The sequence below is a fragment of the Hetaerina americana genome, unplaced genomic scaffold (genome assembly GCF_022747635.1).
Source record: "Hetaerina americana unplaced genomic scaffold, ioHetAmer1.1.p SCAF_4, whole genome shotgun sequence".
In the NCBI taxonomy this organism is placed as follows: domain Eukaryota; kingdom Metazoa; phylum Arthropoda; class Insecta; order Odonata; family Calopterygidae; genus Hetaerina; species Hetaerina americana.
The window spans coordinates 14,398,752-14,418,024 of NW_027286985.1; the positions used below are offsets into that span (position 1 = coordinate 14,398,752).

The 19,273-nt window shown below is 41.3% G+C and overlaps 1 protein-coding gene across 5 annotated transcripts in view; it reads right to left on the reverse strand.

Moving 5' to 3' along the window:
- whd (carnitine O-palmitoyltransferase whd) overlaps positions 1-19,273 on the reverse strand; it is a 129,022-nt gene that overhangs the window by 44,619 nt on the left and 65,130 nt on the right. Inside the window, exons 3-4 of one of the 5 annotated variants that reach the window (XM_071590502.1) lie at positions 13,830-13,912; positions 1,864-2,084 (exon numbers count right to left, since the gene is read on the reverse strand). The gene's annotated coding sequence lies outside the window, so the exon portion shown is untranslated. Of the gene's footprint in view, positions 1-472; positions 621-1,623; positions 1,826-1,863; positions 2,667-13,829; positions 13,913-19,273 lie in introns of those variants that run through there. The other 4 variants (XM_071590501.1, XM_071590500.1, XM_071590504.1 and 1 more) reach the window with 4 other exon arrangements.

Sequence of the window (19,273 nt, forward strand, 5' to 3'; positions counted from 1 at the left end):
TCGGTTCTATCAAGTTTGCAAACGAAAATATACATGTACAGCTCATCATACTTAAAAACAAGAAAATATGTGAATATAAATCTATGGAAATTCAGAACGGCTACGCTATTAATTACGCATTACATACGTGAATTTCAAGTCGACACGGATTTGGGGCATTTAGTAAGTATGCAACCAACTTTCGCGGAAGATTATTCTTTGAAAAAAATAAGGAGTTACACAATACATATTTAAGATGGCTCCATGAAGCAGCCAAAGAAATGCAGCAGACTACTGGGTTACTGCAAAGGTGAAAAAAGCACCGGATGAGGGACTCGTGGCTGTTGGTACGTCCCCGATATGGGCAAAAGTCAACAACCACGCAATTGATCCCTTTATTGCTCGATATTAGAGCCGCGTTGAAGCTCGACTAGGCCAAGCACAATTACAAGCATGCAACGTTGCAATGAAGCCTATACAAACCATATGTTACCGAATTTATCCCGACCTCTATTCTTGATAGCATCTGCTCAGTGTCAACGATGTCAGGAATTTCCGTCAATCTTTTACCCATATTTTGTAATGACATAACATTGAATTTCTACAATCGCAAGGAAAAATTACGTTTAAAATTATTCCTCTGATCAGTTTTTGCTATTTTAATCACACTCTTCGATGTTCTACCAAATGTATACTTCCGAACTCTCATGTTCACTTACACTTAAAAAATTTGATTTGTACTCAATAGTTTATAATTTTTTTCCATTGAGAAACAAATATCGCTGTCGAAATAGCCATCTCGTTCCTGAACTCTGCCATGCAACGAATTATCCCGTCAAAACATACGTAATAAGATTAATTATTATTTAAATTTGGCATTTCGCTTCACGTAAGATGAAAGAATATGTTTTACTCCATTTCCATGCTTTTCCGATAGCTGTTCAGCAGCACTATGATGAGAATTCGGATTTTTAGTCCTGGCGTGGGGAAGTTAATCCTATTACGTCCCCGGCTTCTGGAGACCCTCACCACGGCCCAGCAGTAACACGACAACATTGCCCGAACTGCTGCGGAAAGATTTTTTGAATGACTATCTGGATAGACTTGGATCCCAAACAGCACGAACACACGCCTTCAACTCATTTCGTCGTGACATAGGTTGAAACCACAACCGTGCTGTTAAATGTGCTTCACTATACACGCTTCGCATCGATAATATTCTACCATTAGTGCACTGAAACACAGGCGGAAACATTATTTCTTCGAGAGATCTTGTTTCATGCAGACGCCGAGCTCACCTTATATTAATATCGCGGGACGCGCGGAGGGGTGGGGGGGGGAGAGGGGGCACACTAACAATAAATTGTACGCCGTACGGGACTCATGCGCCGACGAACACGAGCAGCACTGGAGAGACCGCAGAAACCTCGAACTAGATCGGTATCAAACATCACCCACTTTCGAAGACAGTCACGATCCGCGACGGCTCTCGAATGGGAAACAACTCGCCGGGATCACAAGAATCGAGCGATTGGGTGGAAGGGAGAGGGAGACACGAACCAAAACGAGAAACAAAAGGAATACATAAAAGGAGGAAGACAAACTCGTAGACGGGAAAGAAATCAAAATAAAACACGTCATCACCTTCCCTAGGATGTCGTCATTGAATTAAAGAGGTGGTTTTCTTTTCGTGGGCCCACTTGGCCGATAAACGGGTTCCTTCCTCCTCCTCCTTCCGGGTCTCCCAGTTCTTAAGTGTGTCATCGGAAGGGGCAAAGAGTGAGAGACGGGGGCGGCGGGAGGAGGAGAGTGGTCGGACGTCGATGACTGAGAGAGGAGGAGGGATTTTCACTCGCGCATAAAGCGAGAAACAAGTACACTCACACACGGCTCACCTCTTCCCGAGACAGCTGGAGAGCGGTGCCCTCGACGTCTTCCAAGACAATGAATAACGCGAGGCGGCGAGGTTACGTGGAATCGGACGAAAATTCCGAAATGTGTCGATCGAGGGGTCACGTTCTGCGAGGTCTTGGCGGAGACGAGGACCGCGGTTGGAGCGAAGTGGAGTAAGGCACTGCGGGAACTTTCAGCTCTCAGATGGGCGTCTTCGGATTAAACAAAACGTAACAATTGATCAATTCCACGGTCGGTAACACACACTCACACAAAGGCACAGCCACTCAAAAACCAACACGGAACGCAACGACACGAGCAACGAGGGAAACTACGACGAACGAATTGTATACTGCAGAATACTCTCGGAATCTCACGCACTCGTCGCGTCTCACTTTCGCCAAAAACTCGAAGGCCAAAACTGGAATCCGAAGGATCTTCAAAGAACGGCGAGCTAGCTTCTCGGTAAATCTCCCCGAGCGCACTTATCTTGCAGAACCTCCCTGCTCTTCCAAGGAAAAGGTTCAAAACATTCCCCGCTCACTTCCAGAAGTAAGACTGGACACCACCACTCAAAAATAGGACCGAATGGGAGAAGGAAAACGAAAACAGCAAAAAAAACGAAGGATTTGAGGATTTAGAAGTTCTTGGGGAGTCGGAAGCTTCGTGGGCTCGATGACACGAATGGCAAACTCCCCCTGGGAGTAATCGCGCAGGATTCCGGAGACGTTCAGAGGGTCCACATTGCCGAGCTAGCTCCCCGTTCCCAGACCCTCGAAGCACAACCAACCGCCTTGCCTCCGCGCGCGTGAATGAAGCGAGTCTTCGCGGTGCGGGAACTCGAGAGGGGGGTTGGGGAACACGCCAGGGAGGGGAGCGGGGATGGGGTGCGTGGCGGGGAGTACAGCGGAGATGGGGGAAGGCACGAGGAGAAGAGAGGCGGGGAGGGGTAAAGGGGGTAAAATAGTGTAACAGTTTATATGGACTGGCGCAGGGAGGGGGCGTTTGGGGTGGGGGAAGCTATGGTGATGCCAAACCGGAAGAAACGGAGATAGTGAAGCAGGGGAGAAGCAATTCTTCCGAATTGAGAGAGAAAACCAACCTCTTGGTATAAACGAAAACCAGACCCAACTGAAGACATACCCATTAGCGCTACCGCTCGCGACAGCTTACTTTAAAAAATACACTTTATATGGCCAGCGTTGATGCTCTCCATGATTCACAATCTGTATTATTATTGAAGCAACCACACTTTGCATTTGGCCTTAACAAAACGATATTACCGAATAGTCACCAATTCTCAGGATTTTGACGGTTTCCCATCGTATTACTCGATTCGAAAAACGAATGTCGTCTCTTCTATGTTGACTTCAAAAAGGGCTTACGACAGAGGGAAATGGACAAATTTAATGACCTTACGATAATACAATTCAAAGTTTGGGATTCTTCGAGAGATCTTTAGAGTACCTCTGTACATTGAATCTTAAGCCTGTGAAATATCTAACTTTTAACCATTTTATCTTTTTAACATTGGGCATGCGAACATGTATTCGATTATTATCATTTTGGTTTAGTTAATTTCAATGGAAATCATGGAAGTACGAAATCCAATTAAATAGAAAATACTAAGAGCGATTAAAGGAAATATTTTACGTAATGACCACTTTCTAAAGTGTTAGTAATAGGGAAAGTATAGAATCCATTACACCAATCTGCTATGGAATGACAGCGGGAGAAATTAGAGTACAAACCTGCCGATTCTTTTCAATTGCATTTAAGACATTAACATATACAGGTTCATGTAACTTGCATTTTATTATTTATTGTCAATTAATGCCAAACAACTACTGCCACTACATTGGCTATCACGAACTAGCACATCTCACAAGTGAGGAGAAAATAATGCGCCACCAAAATTAGAATTTCCTTCCTTAAACTTTATAAATTTTTAATAAACACTTTCTCAAATATATTCAAAACACTTTAGGTTTTTCTAAATAACATCTCTACTTTTCTGTACATTTTATAAATCATCTATTGAAAAGTATGCGAAAAGTCAATGAATAAGGAATATGCACTAGGGGAAATTTCACAGAAGCAACGGACGACAATAAGATGCAGTGGGACATCTATGGAAATGAATGGACCACAGGAAAACTATATCAGAAGATCTTTCGAAACCTAATAGTTTACGTGGATGCCGGACATCCAATGAACAAATAATACAAGAAACAAGAAACGACGTGGACAAAGGCAATCAAGCAATATTGAAGATATATTAGATAGATCTGGAGAGAATGATTTTAAAAGGAACATCAAAATGGAAGAGAAACATTAAAAAAAAGAAAGACAAAGGCCCAGTAGATGGACCAAATAATGGATGACCTAAGATAGAAAAATTATTAGGCTTTATTTAAGAGAATTATCACTGGATAAAGTAGAATGGAGGGCTCCATTAAACCGTTAGTCATATTGAAAGTCTACCGAATGAACATAAAAATATGCAATTATAATTAATCGCACCTGTTCACCTTTAAACATTAAATATCGTGACTGCATAACGGATACTACAAGGAAGAGAATAAAACCTTTATTGCTTTGATATTTTGATTATTATTTAATTATGAATTCATCTGCCTGTCTCCGCGACAGTGCGTAGCGGTCGAATTGTTTGCGAGAGGGATGTTGAAGAATAACAGGTTTCATTTTTTACGAAAAGTGCTCCCCGACATTATTTTCTCCTTGTTGATGTTTCACTATGTCCTGGTTAAATTTCACTTATTCCGGTCGCGGTTTATTTAGTATTTAGCTGCTCACGATATATCTTCAAACTGGAAATATTTCACGCACTTCACCGAGGAAAGAGGAATTCGCAGCATCACAATTCCGATGAATATTAAGCCACGTACTTTTTTACGGAGAAGCATGCAGCAAACCGTTCTGGGATGCAAGAGCCGTGCCGGCAAGAAACGATCAAAATTTCCTTCCACCTCTAACCAACGCTTCCCGGCCTCAAAACAATTCGACCGGTAAGGATCCGCGGGAGCTTCGGTGAAGGATACCTAATTACAACATTAATTGTTGGAACAATCAATTAGAAACTCCAAAAAAATGAACATATTTTTTAGGCTACAAACTTGTTGGATATCATGCTGAGGCCGAGTTCATTATGATTAAAAATGGAACACTAATGTCTGTAATGGCCACCACTTCACCGCATTGTTCCAGCAGGCGGCGTTCGTCCCTCAATCATTCAGCCGGCTTAACCAGATGATGAAGGAGGGATGCTTCCTCTCGTGTTAAAGGAATAACCTGCCAATGAGGGAGGGGCCATTGCAACCAACCTCCACACCGTCCTCACCCTTCCTCCCAACAGTCGCGCCAAGGAAAGAGTATTTCGTTTTCGTAAGTGCTCCCCCCAACTTGAGCAGACGGAGAGGCAGAGACGCCTAGCCTCAATCGTCCCAACTAGTCAACCCACCATGCAGCCGGCGCTTTCGTTTATAGCCGCCTTGCCCTCTGGCCGACGTCACAAGAACCCGTGGCACGCACTTCCACAACAAGAATACCACGAGCGAGAGGGCGGGGAGCACTTGGCAGGAAGAGTGTGAGGGGCGGGGCGGGATTTGAGGGGAGGCGGGGGTTAGCAGGAGGTTGGGCGCCGACGCAACGTGCGTTCACAAGCGGCCAAATCAACGGCCGGGTCCGATGAGTCCTTTGGGAGGTTTCCGCACTGCTAATTTACTGGGCCATCCCTTTCTATGGCAGTTTCCTTCAAAACACTCCCACGCATGTTTCATGTAGATTCACCAGAATGCATGCACTGACTAATTTGTATGTTCTAGACCAATGCGTTGCCTCAACGCAAAAGCAAAGGGGGGGGGAGGATGGGGAGAAAGGCGAAAGTGGAGAAAAGGGAGAGGAAGCGAAGCTGGGGGGTGTGACCCATTGCGTGGAAAGAGGACAGTCGGATGAATGCGAGGGTATGCTGGTGTGCTCCGATTCCAAGGCCAACGACCGCGCTCTGGGAGCGCTGTTGACTGTCGATCTCCCACCTCTGCCCGTGGTCAAAGCTGTTTCAGTTTTGTATTTACCGTTCTCCCACTGATTCCGATTTTTTTGGGAACTTTCAAGGTTATCCGAGAGAAAATTTTAGTAAGATTGACTTTTCCGGGTGGAAATTAGTAACTTCAATGCTCTTGATTAGCAATTTAATATGACGCGTCCCGCTAGACAGCAAATGTTGTACAAATAAGGTAACTGGTATTACTTCAAGCTGTTTTTTAATTGCAACACCATTCGGTCAACCATAACTTTGAACTCATGAATTATGCAGTATCCGTTGAATTAATTCCCAATACATACAGAATTTCGAGGAAGTTCAATGAAGTTCCAAAATTTACAGACTTATTAGGACTAATATTTTTATTCCCTGGTTTTTAAATAATTCTTCATATTTGACAGATATCTAGTAATCTTATAAGGGAAAATTTTAAAAACAAGCTAATAAATCAAGGCGTTAAGAAGAGGGTAAGAACCGTTGTATTGAAGAGGGTAAGAACCAACGGGTAAGGTTCAAAGGACAGCAAGGCGTACGAAATATTTAATCCTCCCCCAATAAAATGAGAACCAAAATCTGAGGCACTTTTTTTACTTTGACAACATAAGTTTAACGCTAAATATAGTAGGAAAAATTACTTCATTTCAGATCATGAGATAGTCATGCTACAAGCTGCATTACTAATACATACTAATATTGTATTACCATGCACAAAATTTGAAATGTGATAACATGTTTTTAAATTCACATTTAACAACTAATTTGCCAAAAATACATCCATGCATCAGACAAGTTTTGCTTGGTGGGTAAGGAATGCTCCGTACAAGGGCTATTCGGACGTGTGAATTCCACACATTAAGGGAAGGTAGGTCAGGATATTATCTTTCCATCCGCCATTCGTAGATTCACAGTAATATGAGGAGCCAATAATGTAGCACATCTTGTAATAAGCTGCGGGTGTATCACCAGGATTTGAACCAGAGACCCGGTGTTAGTAGCTCCTAAGGAATTACACAGCCATAACTAACTCATTGAGTATTTCTAACGGACAATGTGGTTCCGCATGAATATCTAGGAACGGATACCTAAAACAGGAAAAGACAAGCAAACAAGGCGAGTTCATCAATTACCATTCCACGTTGTTAAGTAAATGCGAATGAAAACGGCACGTAATTAGAATTTGAGGAGCACGAAGGACAGGGGAAATGTACGATAAAAATGACCCACAGTGCTTTCTCTTTCTGAAGGGAAGGCTCTGTGTACTTGGGTACAGCATGTTGCCTCTTTTGGAGGTCAGAGAGGATGGATACGGATTTCGCTTCCAGCCAATGGCGTCAGGTATTAAATTTATATGTACCGTAGAGTATGCCTACAAAAAAAAAGAATAAGACTGGCTAAACTAAAAAAAGCTAGTAACAGGTGACTGATGCCAAGGACAAAATCGCAGATACACAAGGATCTACGGGATTATACCAACTCATTTGAATCTTTCTTCCCGAGAATTTGATAGGCTTATCTAAGTATAAGCGGTATTACATTAATAACATATTTTTCATGAAACCATATTTCCCCGTATATACCGCCATCAGTCTGTTTCAAAGTATTTGTTTATTTTGCGATTACAACTCTCTGCAATAGAAATATAGTGAATCAATTCTTATCTCAGACTCGAGAGAAGCATTTACGGACCACAATATCATCTCCCAACCATGTATCGGCGACTATCGGCTGATAAGTTTAAATAAATAAAACGGAAGCAAGGACTCGCACGACCCACCCACACAAAGGAAAAGTCAAATTTCCAATAAAAGGCTAGATAGCCACCATTTCCGGACGAAAGAGAGCCCGAGAAATTATCTAAAAGTAAATGTTTGCTTCATAAATTAACTTCATTTTGTAAATGACGACCTTACTTCAAGAAAGATACTTTAACGTTTACCGTTGAGTTTTGAAAAGCCTTATTCAAGAGGCTGTTTCCTTGCGTGGAATCTCCGAAAGCGTACTTGGCATTTTAGACCACGAAAGACATTATAAAATATGATTCATGTGCGCAACGCATTTCAAGAACACTGATTCAAATCCGCTTAGATTTCAGCAATTATATTTGTTTCTACCTCATCATATTATGGATATCTGATGCAAATCGTAATTATTTCCCTAAAGACTGCGGGAACGGTAATACTTATCATCTGATTATAAATTCCTAGACACTGCAGGAGATTCCGCCACAGTAACTTTTAGCGGAGTCATCCGCTAATATGTATTTCAATGCAACAATTTCGGAGTGCAAAAATCATTCGCCTTGACCGGGATATCTGATTATATTTTATTTTTCATCAATAGCTGGAATATATCGCAAACTTAAGCAAGAAAACCCATTCGGTTCAATCTTACATCAACATTTGCCATTTGATATCGAAAAAAGGTTCTCAGCAGCCATGGAATAATGGCGTTCCCAAGACTAACAAACTTTCAACTTTCTGGACTAAGCATTTCCACAGGAAAATTAGGAGACCTTAAAAGTAGAACGCACCTAGTAAGTCGCTGAGGTCTCTATTCTATGTGTTATGCCAGTTGAGTAATCCGGCTGGCCGATGCGTATATTTTTCTTTAACTTTTCTTTTGTTTGGAAGAAAAACATTAGGAGACCTTAAAACTTGAAAGCTCCTCGTATTTGCCGTCAATAGTGGTTTCTCCCTATAAAAAGCCCTATCTGCTCACATCTCTCTCTTTTCATCTTCTATTCCCCGCAGGTGCCCACTATGGATTCACATTGCCGATTTTTTCACGATTTTTCTCAGTAGTATTTGGTATCCGACTGGCTACTTTATGTGAATCAAAAGCATCGAACGCTTCGAGTGACAGTTTGGTATCATTGAAGTCGGCCCGAAATTAAAGTCTCGGCTTCTGACACAGCCTGAGGCAAACACGAACTGATGATGATACCAACATCCTAATGACGCTGCCAGTTTGGCTTTTCTTGAGCTTTTTAACTGCCCTAACACCACTGATTTGCCCGCGGACTGCAACGTCGTCACACCAAACTCGATATAATCGACGAACTTGAGAAAAGTGATTCTGAGGTGTGGCCTTTCACTGGCACGCAAAGCGAGTATGCAAAGCACGCAATCATGTTCCGGGGGCAAGTCAACTAGACGTTTCCAAACTCATTACTTGCGCCCACGTAAAAGAATCTGGAATTCAAACGCAGGACTCGACAACTTTCGTTTATTCCCAGGTAAGCATTAAATTTGCCTCGCCGCCACGGTCAAAGAGCGGACGTCAACATACTTCCTTCCGGTTTGCATATAAATTTGGCAATGCAATGTGTTTTAGCAAACGCAAAGGTGCTCATCACCCATCCTTCCTTTTTACAAGATATTCAAAATATTTAGACGATCAGGGAAGCTGTCAATTGTCGGTAAAATTAAACGATTCTGAAATATCGACTTGATATCCTGAACCAGGCATCAAATTAAAAAGACGCATAATGCAACAGCCATTTGAACTGGAGTTTAATTTGTTTGCAATGCTTTAGCCTTCGACAAACTCGTAAAAACCAGCCAGGTCGAAATGTGAGATTTCAGCACCGAAAAACCTCTGGCCTCACCTACATATACACCTACCAATACATGAGTGCCTCAATCATCGCATAACTCACCTCCACAAGGGATAAAAACAATTCTCGCGAATAATCCGAATTTACTCTCAGACCAATCACACCGAAATTACTTCGAGAAACTAGTGAAGCATTGAGGAAAGGAATGTTAGGCTGTAGGAGGCAAGAGCAGCATCAACAAGCGACACAAACTTGGTGCAAGGGTTCGCGTGAGTAAACAACCCAATTAATGACGAGGGCCAGCTCGACGCCATATTTGGCATTCCGTTCACGGAGGGCGGATGGAAGGAATTGACAGTGAGCTGACTAATTTCAGTGAGGCAAAGGGGTTTGGTGGGAAGGGGGATAACTTTCTCGAAAGATACTTTAAAGTTTACCGTTGAGTTTTGAGAAGTCTTATTCAAGAGGCTGTTTGTTTCCTAGCGTGGAATCTCCAAAAGAACGAATGCTCGACAGATGCCAATGAAATACTTGCCAGAAAATGGCCCCAACAATTTCGACTGGTGTATTGACTAGTGTACATTTACCGGGTTTCCGCGCCCTGTAGATGAACTTTTGTTACTGGTTTTCATTTGCGATTTTGCAATTATCAATAATTCAAGAGATTTCGGAGGTGCGGATTGTAAAATGTCATTGCAATTAGAGGTTTTGCAATCCGCACACCCAGCGAGTAGATGGCATTTGGAAACGATAAAAAAGAAAGTGGCTGTGAACTGTCTATACGTATTTCAATGCGGCAGTTTCAGTTGATGCGCAAGAGTCGATTTTGAAAGAGTCGAATCCTGGGAAACTAAAAACAAGACAATACAATTTTTCACCGACTGAAATAATTTAATGAGACCTGCGTTTCAATATGCTTCACCAAATACAAACATGGGGTATGATTAGTATACCACATATCAGTTTCACATAGTCATGAGCTGGAAAGTGCTAATGTTCACAGCACCATTTAAGTTGCAAAATGTTACTTTTCTTAGACAAGAGAGAATTAAAGGTCATTATTGTTGCATTCCCCACTGACCAAAACAGAAAACTTTTTCAGCCACTTAAAAATATATATGAATGAATTGTCGGAGCGAGCGAGACAGCCGCACTAAATACGGTAATAGTGCTAACAGCTACACATACGGAAATCCAATGCCAAAACTTTAAGCTATACTTATTATCAATAAATTAAATTATTTTATTTATCATTGTTTATTGTAGCAGATTGTAGTTTTTTTGGAGGGGCGACGGACAGCTAAGGTCATCTGCGCCATTAGGGATGGAAGGGAAAGGAAGTGTGGAGATAAACCCGGCGTCGGCATTCGCCTACTCTCGCCGAAAGGCGCCAAGGGGTCCGCAGTTTAACGTCCCATACGACGGACGCCGCACTCACTCTAAGTGCTCTCCACAAAGCACCTCAAGTATCGGGATACCACTGAAAAATAATTGTTGCCTCCAGGATTTGAACTCGGGACCTCTCGGAGGGAAGCCTGCACGTTAGCCACCACACCATCCCGATCTCCTTCATTTGATGTTTAGAAATATCTCACAGACTAATTCATACAAAATTGCTACTCTTTCATGAACGGTTCTTGACAGTAACGCCTTACATTCTCAGCATGTCTCGTGTGAATACACCCCCGTCACACACCATGTGGCAGCTTGCAGGTTATCACGTAAATATGGATGTATAGGCGCTATTTTATACATACATATTATATATACTAGTATAATACAGTTATATATAGTTTTTATATATGGTATATATATGTAATATATATTTACTATTTAAAAAAATAACACATAAAATGGGACACGGTAGTGCAGGGGGTAGAGCGTTGGACTATTGACCGGAGGCCCCGGGTTCGATTCCCGGACAAGTCTCTGAGCACCTGCAGCTCCACCCAAGCTATGTCATTTTTCGGGTACCAGGTCTTCCTGGGAAACCATAACCGGCACACGGAAAGGAACTGGCCCCCCTACCCTGATGTGTGAATTTCACACGCCGTATAGGGCTTAGTACTGGGTGAACTTTACCACCACCTACCAAACCGACCTCCGGGTTGATTACTGCGTTTATGGTTTTTTTTAACACAGATATAGCTTTCTACGACTTGAGATAAATGGTGCCATAAGTTCACACTTTTTGATTGTCCTGAAATGGATCCTACGAAAAGATATGTATTGAAAGTTAACCATGGAAATTAACTCAACACATCACTGCAAGAGTTTTCAGGCTAGTGTTGTTTTTTCCACAGATCTATTAATGGATTTTATTCATCAAATGAATTTATCCACAAACTGTGATCGATACGTGCTGACAGACCTACCGCGGAAAAACGGAGAAATGATGATGCAATCTACGGCATGCCTGCCTAGAGTAATCGTGGCACAATTAGTTCGCCCTTGTAAGCGTTATTTCTCACACCAGTTGGCAGTCACACTCTGCACGAGACTTTAGAAGTCAGTGTTTTCCAATGTTCGACCCCGGTTTCCGGTTCGAATCCCGGGCAAGCCTCTCCGGGCACTGAAACTGTGATTTTTCGGGCATCCGATCTTCTTGGGAAACCATAACCGACACAGGGAAAGGAACTGGCCCCCCTTCCCTGATGTGTGAATTTCACAAGCCACCGAGCTTAGTACTGTGTGAACTCTACCATCACCTACCAAACCGACCTTCAAGCTGATTACTGTGCTTACGGTTTTTCATGACGATGATACGACGATTAAAAGGTGAGAATGGTGAATGATGAACAATACCTACACGAAACTCGTGTGGCGTAATCCTGGTCGAAAGATTGCTTGAAGAGGGATGCTTAATCGAATGAGTTTCTATTTTCACTCCCTCCCATGGACTGCGATATGAAATTTGTTCCTTCGTGTGACGTACCGGAGGATTATGCACCTGAGGTGCTTTCAATAAGGGGAGGTACATTTTATTTTTTCCTGTGTTGGCAGTGACGCAATCAGGACTAGGCCAGAATAGACGGGCTTACTATGGTATCACAAGGGACTACTTTTAGCCGTACATTGCGAACTGTGATCGATGAAAGATGAAGAAGCACGAAACACATTTTGGATCGAATTCCATTACTTGCTCTTCAATTTTCCTGGTGAAACGTGCACCGGACATATTTATTTTCTGGTGTTTGCGAATCTGTGTTGCTAGGCCGACCGCATCCCTGAGTGTTGGCAAACAAATTTTTGCAGAAATTAAATTTAATTGACATGGAATACTTTACGTGTATCCTGAGTGGTAGGCCAAAACGACTACAAGCAAGAATACCGGAAGCAATTTTTCCCAGGGGCAACTATTCTGTAACTACTCGGCGTAATGGGCTAGTAGTAGTCCATCATTTTTACTACCTCTTATCCCAAATTCTGTCCAACGAATATAGCTTTCTTTTCTAGCGCCTCAAAATTAAAAGCTTCTACAAAAAAACGGACAAATGTAGATATCAAGTGGCAAATAACTATTTTTAACGCGCCAAAAATTGTTACCCTTTAATTCCAACATATTAGCGATGAAGCCACACATAAAGATATTCTTAGAAGCAATTGAACTAAATAAATCGTCCACTGATAATCTCGCCTCTTTTAATGTTCCTTCCTTTGTTACACTACAGGTGTAACTACTCCCATCCACACACATTTCAATCCGTAAAAGGATACGTATAGCATGAGGCTAGAAAAGAAATGAATATTATAATCCACTACGCAATGCGTAAAAATATAATGCGATATCTTAATTATTTAATAAATCCAATCACGTGATTGTAGTGTATTTATAGAGTTAGCCGTATTCCTGTACAGAAAAACTTCCGAATGATTACGAGGGGAATTCCACTGACTGAGTTTACAATCCCATTCGCGGGTAGAACCATTGCCAACAAAGTTCAAATCGGTCTAAAGTCGATAGAAATGTTCGTAGTAGGGCAGTGAAATTAATTAATAGCATAACAGTTTTAGGTTTAACTTTGTGGAATTCCTTCATTATGAGGGTAGAAAAGAAACTTTACACTTCCACAAGAGAGGTTTAATATTTCACGACCATGGTTAGGATGATGCGCAGCATCGAAACCATGGTCGTGAAATATTAAATTTTTATTGTGGAAGTGTAAAGTTTCTTTTTTACCCTCATAATTAATAGCAACTTTAAACTAATAATTGGGTATACATTTTACTTTAAAATATGCGCGATATGATTTCTATTCGACGAGACACCGTATTCATCTAGCTGAAATTAGAATCCACAAATAATGGTACCGAGAATTTTGAAAATTAGGTACTTACGAAACAGATTTATCACCACACTTGGCCTCGGCAAATTCTTGTTTGGCAGAGTGGGAAATGGGATACCAAAGACTTGCGTTGTGCTAGAATGAAGTAGAAAAGAAATATCTGTAATTTTCAACTCTGGATACATAAAAGTGCACGTATATTAATATATATATTAACCATGAACACAGTAATCAACCCGAAGGTCGGTTTAGTAGGTGATGGTAGAGATCACCCAGTACTAAGCCCTATACGGCGTGTGAAATTCACACAACAGGGTAGGGGGCCCAGTTCCTTTCCCTGTTCCGGTTATGGTTTCCCAGGAAGATCTGGTACCCGAACAATCACTTTAGCTTGGGTGGAGCTGAATATACGAAATAACCAAACTTCTTCCTCTTTAGAGGCTTGCATTTTTAAATTCGGAATCACGTGCTAGACACAAGAATAAGATGCCCAAGATTTAGGCAACAGTTATGACGGCATTTAACATAGAGGCTTACATATATTATCCCTGTTAAACTGTCGGTGTACCAATAAGCCCAGAGCGTACTAAAATAATAAACAGTGAATATGCCAACTGTAATATAGAGTAATACTCGCATCACTGCTTTATCCTTTAGAGCGCGCGGTAAAAAATGTATGCAGTATAAATCCGTCGAGGAAAGCATTTTCGGCATAAATTCTACCAAAATCGAAATTTTACTTTACCTGTTATAACTTAACTATTATCAAGATAAAATCATGATACACAACATTGTGAGTATAACTTCCTAAGTGAGTATAACGTCTAAGGCATTTCTATATTCATCCAATACACGAAAATCAACTTTCAGTAATGAATTTAACAACCACCGAAATATTGTAATTTTCTTAGCTAAGAAATATTTCTCAAATACGACAATAGGATGGCTTATTAAACCCCCAGGGTACAGCGTAAATTCTAAGGACATACATCTTAATGCGTAAAATGTGAACTCCAATAATATAACTATAATAGCTGCCTAGATGAGAATATAGGGAGAAATGAGGGAAACATCAACACGTTATGTGAAGAGCGCTTTGTGAACTTAAGGGAGCTGTCTACTTCAATGTGGCAAGCAAAGAAATTATAATCCGAAAGTCTTCAATTTGAGCACATGAAATGAAAAACGGATGCCAAATACCGTCCAACGTATTAACAAGGATATATTAATCATAGAGCAAATATTTTCCTCTCAATTCGCTCCACTTTCAGCCCCATAAAGATTCCAATCGTAATCTTGTTCATCAACTCAGTTCTTCCACCATGCCTGTAATCCCTACCTCCTCTCCCTCTCCACCCAAACGAGGAATTTATTTTCTCCACTTCTCCATCTTTCTTTCACCTTCTTCAACGCCCTCTTGCACGTAACCAACAAATACAATTTCTTCTCCCGCTCACATTTTCAACGTAGAAAATGAGCACAATCTATTTCTAGCAGGCCAGAGCGAAAGGAGAGGAATCACTGCCTTGGCCTACGATACGCACTGTGGCCAGATTGGTTTTGAGATAAATCGCTCATGTCCCCCTCCTGCAAACGCACGCAGTAAGTGGGAACAATACTTAATCGCCGAAAAAAACGGAGTCGTCTAGGGAATATTTATTGTGATCGGATCAAAAGTATCATTGAAATAAATACTTGAACTTCTACTTGAAAATAGTAGGGGCTTGGGTGAAACAGTAAACATTTCCAAATTAAAGATCTTGACACATGAAAGCTCATAAACATATTTCTACTTAGAATTGAAGGAAATATATCGTCATTTGGACCCAAAATCGATTATAGCGCCAGCATTGGGGACGACACGCATATCAAAATACATTCAATTCAAGAATCGAACAAAACACAGAGAAGAACTGCCCGGTACTTAACACAAGATCGGAACAAAAATAGGTATATATTTTCGGGTATCAGATCTTCCTGGGAAACTATAACCGGTACAGGGAAAGGAACTCACCCCTCTACCCTGATGTGTGAATTTCACACGCCGTGTGAACTCTACCATCACCTAACAAACCGACCTTCGGGTTAATTACTGTGTTTATGGTTCTTTTATAGTACAATATTGCATACCGCACCGAGTAAATTAAAAATTCCACATTAAACCTGCAGAGCGGACAATGATAATTAAATTAGAAAGAATTACTTTCCAAATATATCCTCAAAGATTTGTTTTCACCCTTGCATAATTCACGATCATCACAAAAAGAGCGAACCACTTCACAAATTAATAAGAGTTTTCCCATTTATTTTTTTCTACATACGTTTATGGCTGGTGTCATAACATTTGCCGAAAATAGGGCTAAGAGATGCTCTTATTCCAATATACATCGTTAGTATAAAAAGTATCGGGATAATTTTCGGAAAAATAGATTGAGGGTAAAAAGAAACTTTACACTTCTACAATGAAGATTTAATGCTCCACGACCATGGTTTCGATGCTGCGCATCATCATCAGGTGACATAAATCAACATTTTTTCAACTTAGATAGTCTGCCTCCAAGAGGGGAGTGAGGGAGAGGAGAAGCGGTAAGGTAGGGGGAGTAAGGGAGAGGGGCTAAGTTGAGTTCAGGTGCAGCAGCCTATTAGTGGTCTAGGGGAGGGGGAGGCTATGCATTGGAAGGTCACTAGCTCAAATTTGTGAAAGTTTATATTAATTAAATGATCATTAAATGAAGAACACAATGTAACACTCCACCGTTCTTAAAAATAGCGGCGGAAAAAAACACATTGTGTTCTACATTTAATTAGGAGGGGGTCTACCATGGTTTGACCTTAATTAAGGGACGGTCGATGATCATCACTGCCTTGGTGGGGGTAGGGTGGCTGGGAAAAGATATTGAAGTCTTTTAAGATTTTTTTCATTGGCCTTTCATGGTCGTGAAATATTATATCTTTATTGTGGAAGTGCGAAGTTTCTTTTAACGCTCATAATGAAGGAACTCCACAAAGTTAAACCTGAAACTGTTAATTTTAAAATAGATTGATTTCAGATATTGCTGCAATGCCTCAAAATTCTTCTAAGTACATCTCTTGAGCGACGACACACTTTTGCCAGCGGATTTTCCACGACTCGAAGGCTCCCCGGAAGGTGGATTCCGCAAGGCCCTTAAGGGTACGCGTGCAAGCTTCTTTGACGGCACCTATGGGCCCATGGTGGTGTCCTCTGAGGAAGGATTCCACTTTTGAGAATAGTAAATAGTCTGCTGGTGCCAAGTCGGGACAGTAAGGGGGTTGGGGAATCGTCGTGTTGCTTAGCAGAGGATTTTCGCAAGTAGATACTCGACTCTGCTCTTAGTCATCTGTCAAGACCTTCAAGACAAGTTAAGCGTAGATCTTTCGCATCGCCGAATTTTCAATGATAAAATTGTGTGCACTGTAATCTTATCAATGCCAATATGATCCGCGATCATGCGCACACTTAACCGAGGGTCTGAATTCAGCACTTTTACGCACGCACACGTCAGAGAAAAATTGTTACCGATACTTTTAATACAAACCTTGTAGATCGTCGATATATAAGAAATATCAAGGTTTCGACGATACACTGACGCAGCAATAATTATTAGGTATATAGAGAAATACAGACATTATCGAGTTCATCGATTAATATCGACCATTCCGTCACATTGAACATATTGCCCATTCCGTCACACTGAACATATCGTATGCAGAAAATCGTGAAAAAATGGATGAAGTCAGAAGGGAAATTAAAGCAAAAACAAAAGAGATCGGCTGAGTTCAGCATCTGATTACACTTTACAGATTACTAGCAGTTTTTGGGGGAGGAAAAACCTGGGAAAAGAAATTTCAATCATGCACTCGAAAGATTCCAATGACTTATAAACGGGAATTGAGTCGACATGGTCATCACGCCGTGCCTTTCCACCGAACGCCCTTGAGAGTACGGCAAAAAGGACAACGGGCTCCCGGAGAGCCATGGTCCCAGCACCTGTCAAGCAACAACGCAGTACCAAGTAAAGTGAATTCTGGGATTCCATCTTCCTTAAGCGCACTCTTTCTCATCAACGCGCGACCTCAGAATTTACTATTCTTTCCTCCCCAACCACTCAGTGAATCAACACTTGACTACGTCACCAACAGGGTCCACTCAAGGACGCGTCCACGCTTTTTCCTTCCTCAAGAGAGTTCTAGCCAGGGTTGTCGTATTCCATCTCGTCGGAACGTGTTTACGATGCAATTAGGACTATTAACACACCGGGTCCGGTCAGGAGACTTCAGGTTCTCTAGCTGCCTGTTTCCGGATACGGTGATATAAATGGTATTTTGTAATAAAATCCTAAAAATCTCATCTTCATCTACGTTCTATTTTGCAGGCTGCCACTGGTTTACACATGTATGTGGTAGGTGGTGAATGGTCATAACCCTCGATAAAATAAATAATTTAAGAAATTAGATTAAGAAATAAATTTAGAAAGATTCGTAATAGGAAGGGTGGAGCGAAAAAAAACCCAGGCGAAAACAATTTGAAGAAAAAATCACTGACTCTCACTCCAACACTGCCTTTTCAAATCCAGAATATTAAAACAACTACTTTCTAAGCCTAGGAATACATGAATATGCTAGAGATGCGCCATTCCAATCTCAGGACAGACGATCAATGATAATGGTGCTCGAAAATAGCAAGTCATCAACGCCTCACTTTGATGGCATTCGTGGGCCTGTGAACCCGGATTCAAATCATAGCTCGGCTTCGGTTCGAGATTGAACAAAAATGACAATGGTTGCAACGGAAATTTCGGTGAATTCCAGGAAAAAGGCCATCGTTTGGCGTTTTCTCATCTTGGAAACGAAAACCTTTCTTTCTGACATTTCCCGACTTTCACATCGAAAAAGGTGGCTTAAAAGATTGCACGTACACTTACTCAACGAAAAAGGAAAAGTAACCTCACTAGTACCTCTGAAGCGGTATACCTTTAATCATTTCTATTCCACCAATAAATGCCTATTTGCTTCGGTTTTTCAGTTACTGTCATTGGTAAAATCTTAGATCAAAACGAAATAAAAGATGAAATTTCATAAAAATGTGAATCAGGTTTGCCCCAGAGTCTATTGGACAAGAAATTTTGAAATTTTAGAAGCTAAGAAACGATTACTGGATATACTTTCAAAGTTTCGAATTACCTATTCACACCCACATATAGCAATAGTACCACTTTCAAGGCCGGCTCACGTAGGGGGAAAGACGGGAGGGGTAATTGAAGAGAGAACGATTAAGAAGTAAGCTGCAGAAAAACATTCGGAATGATAAGCTATGATTATGACGACCTAAGTTGAAACGATCCATCCGCCACGTTATATGACTCAAACTCAACCAGAAGATAGAAGAATGATTCCAACGAACCACAAAAAAAACATACTTCTTTTAACAGTTATAAGATAGTAAACGGACATTAGTGTAATATCCATCTTCAGATT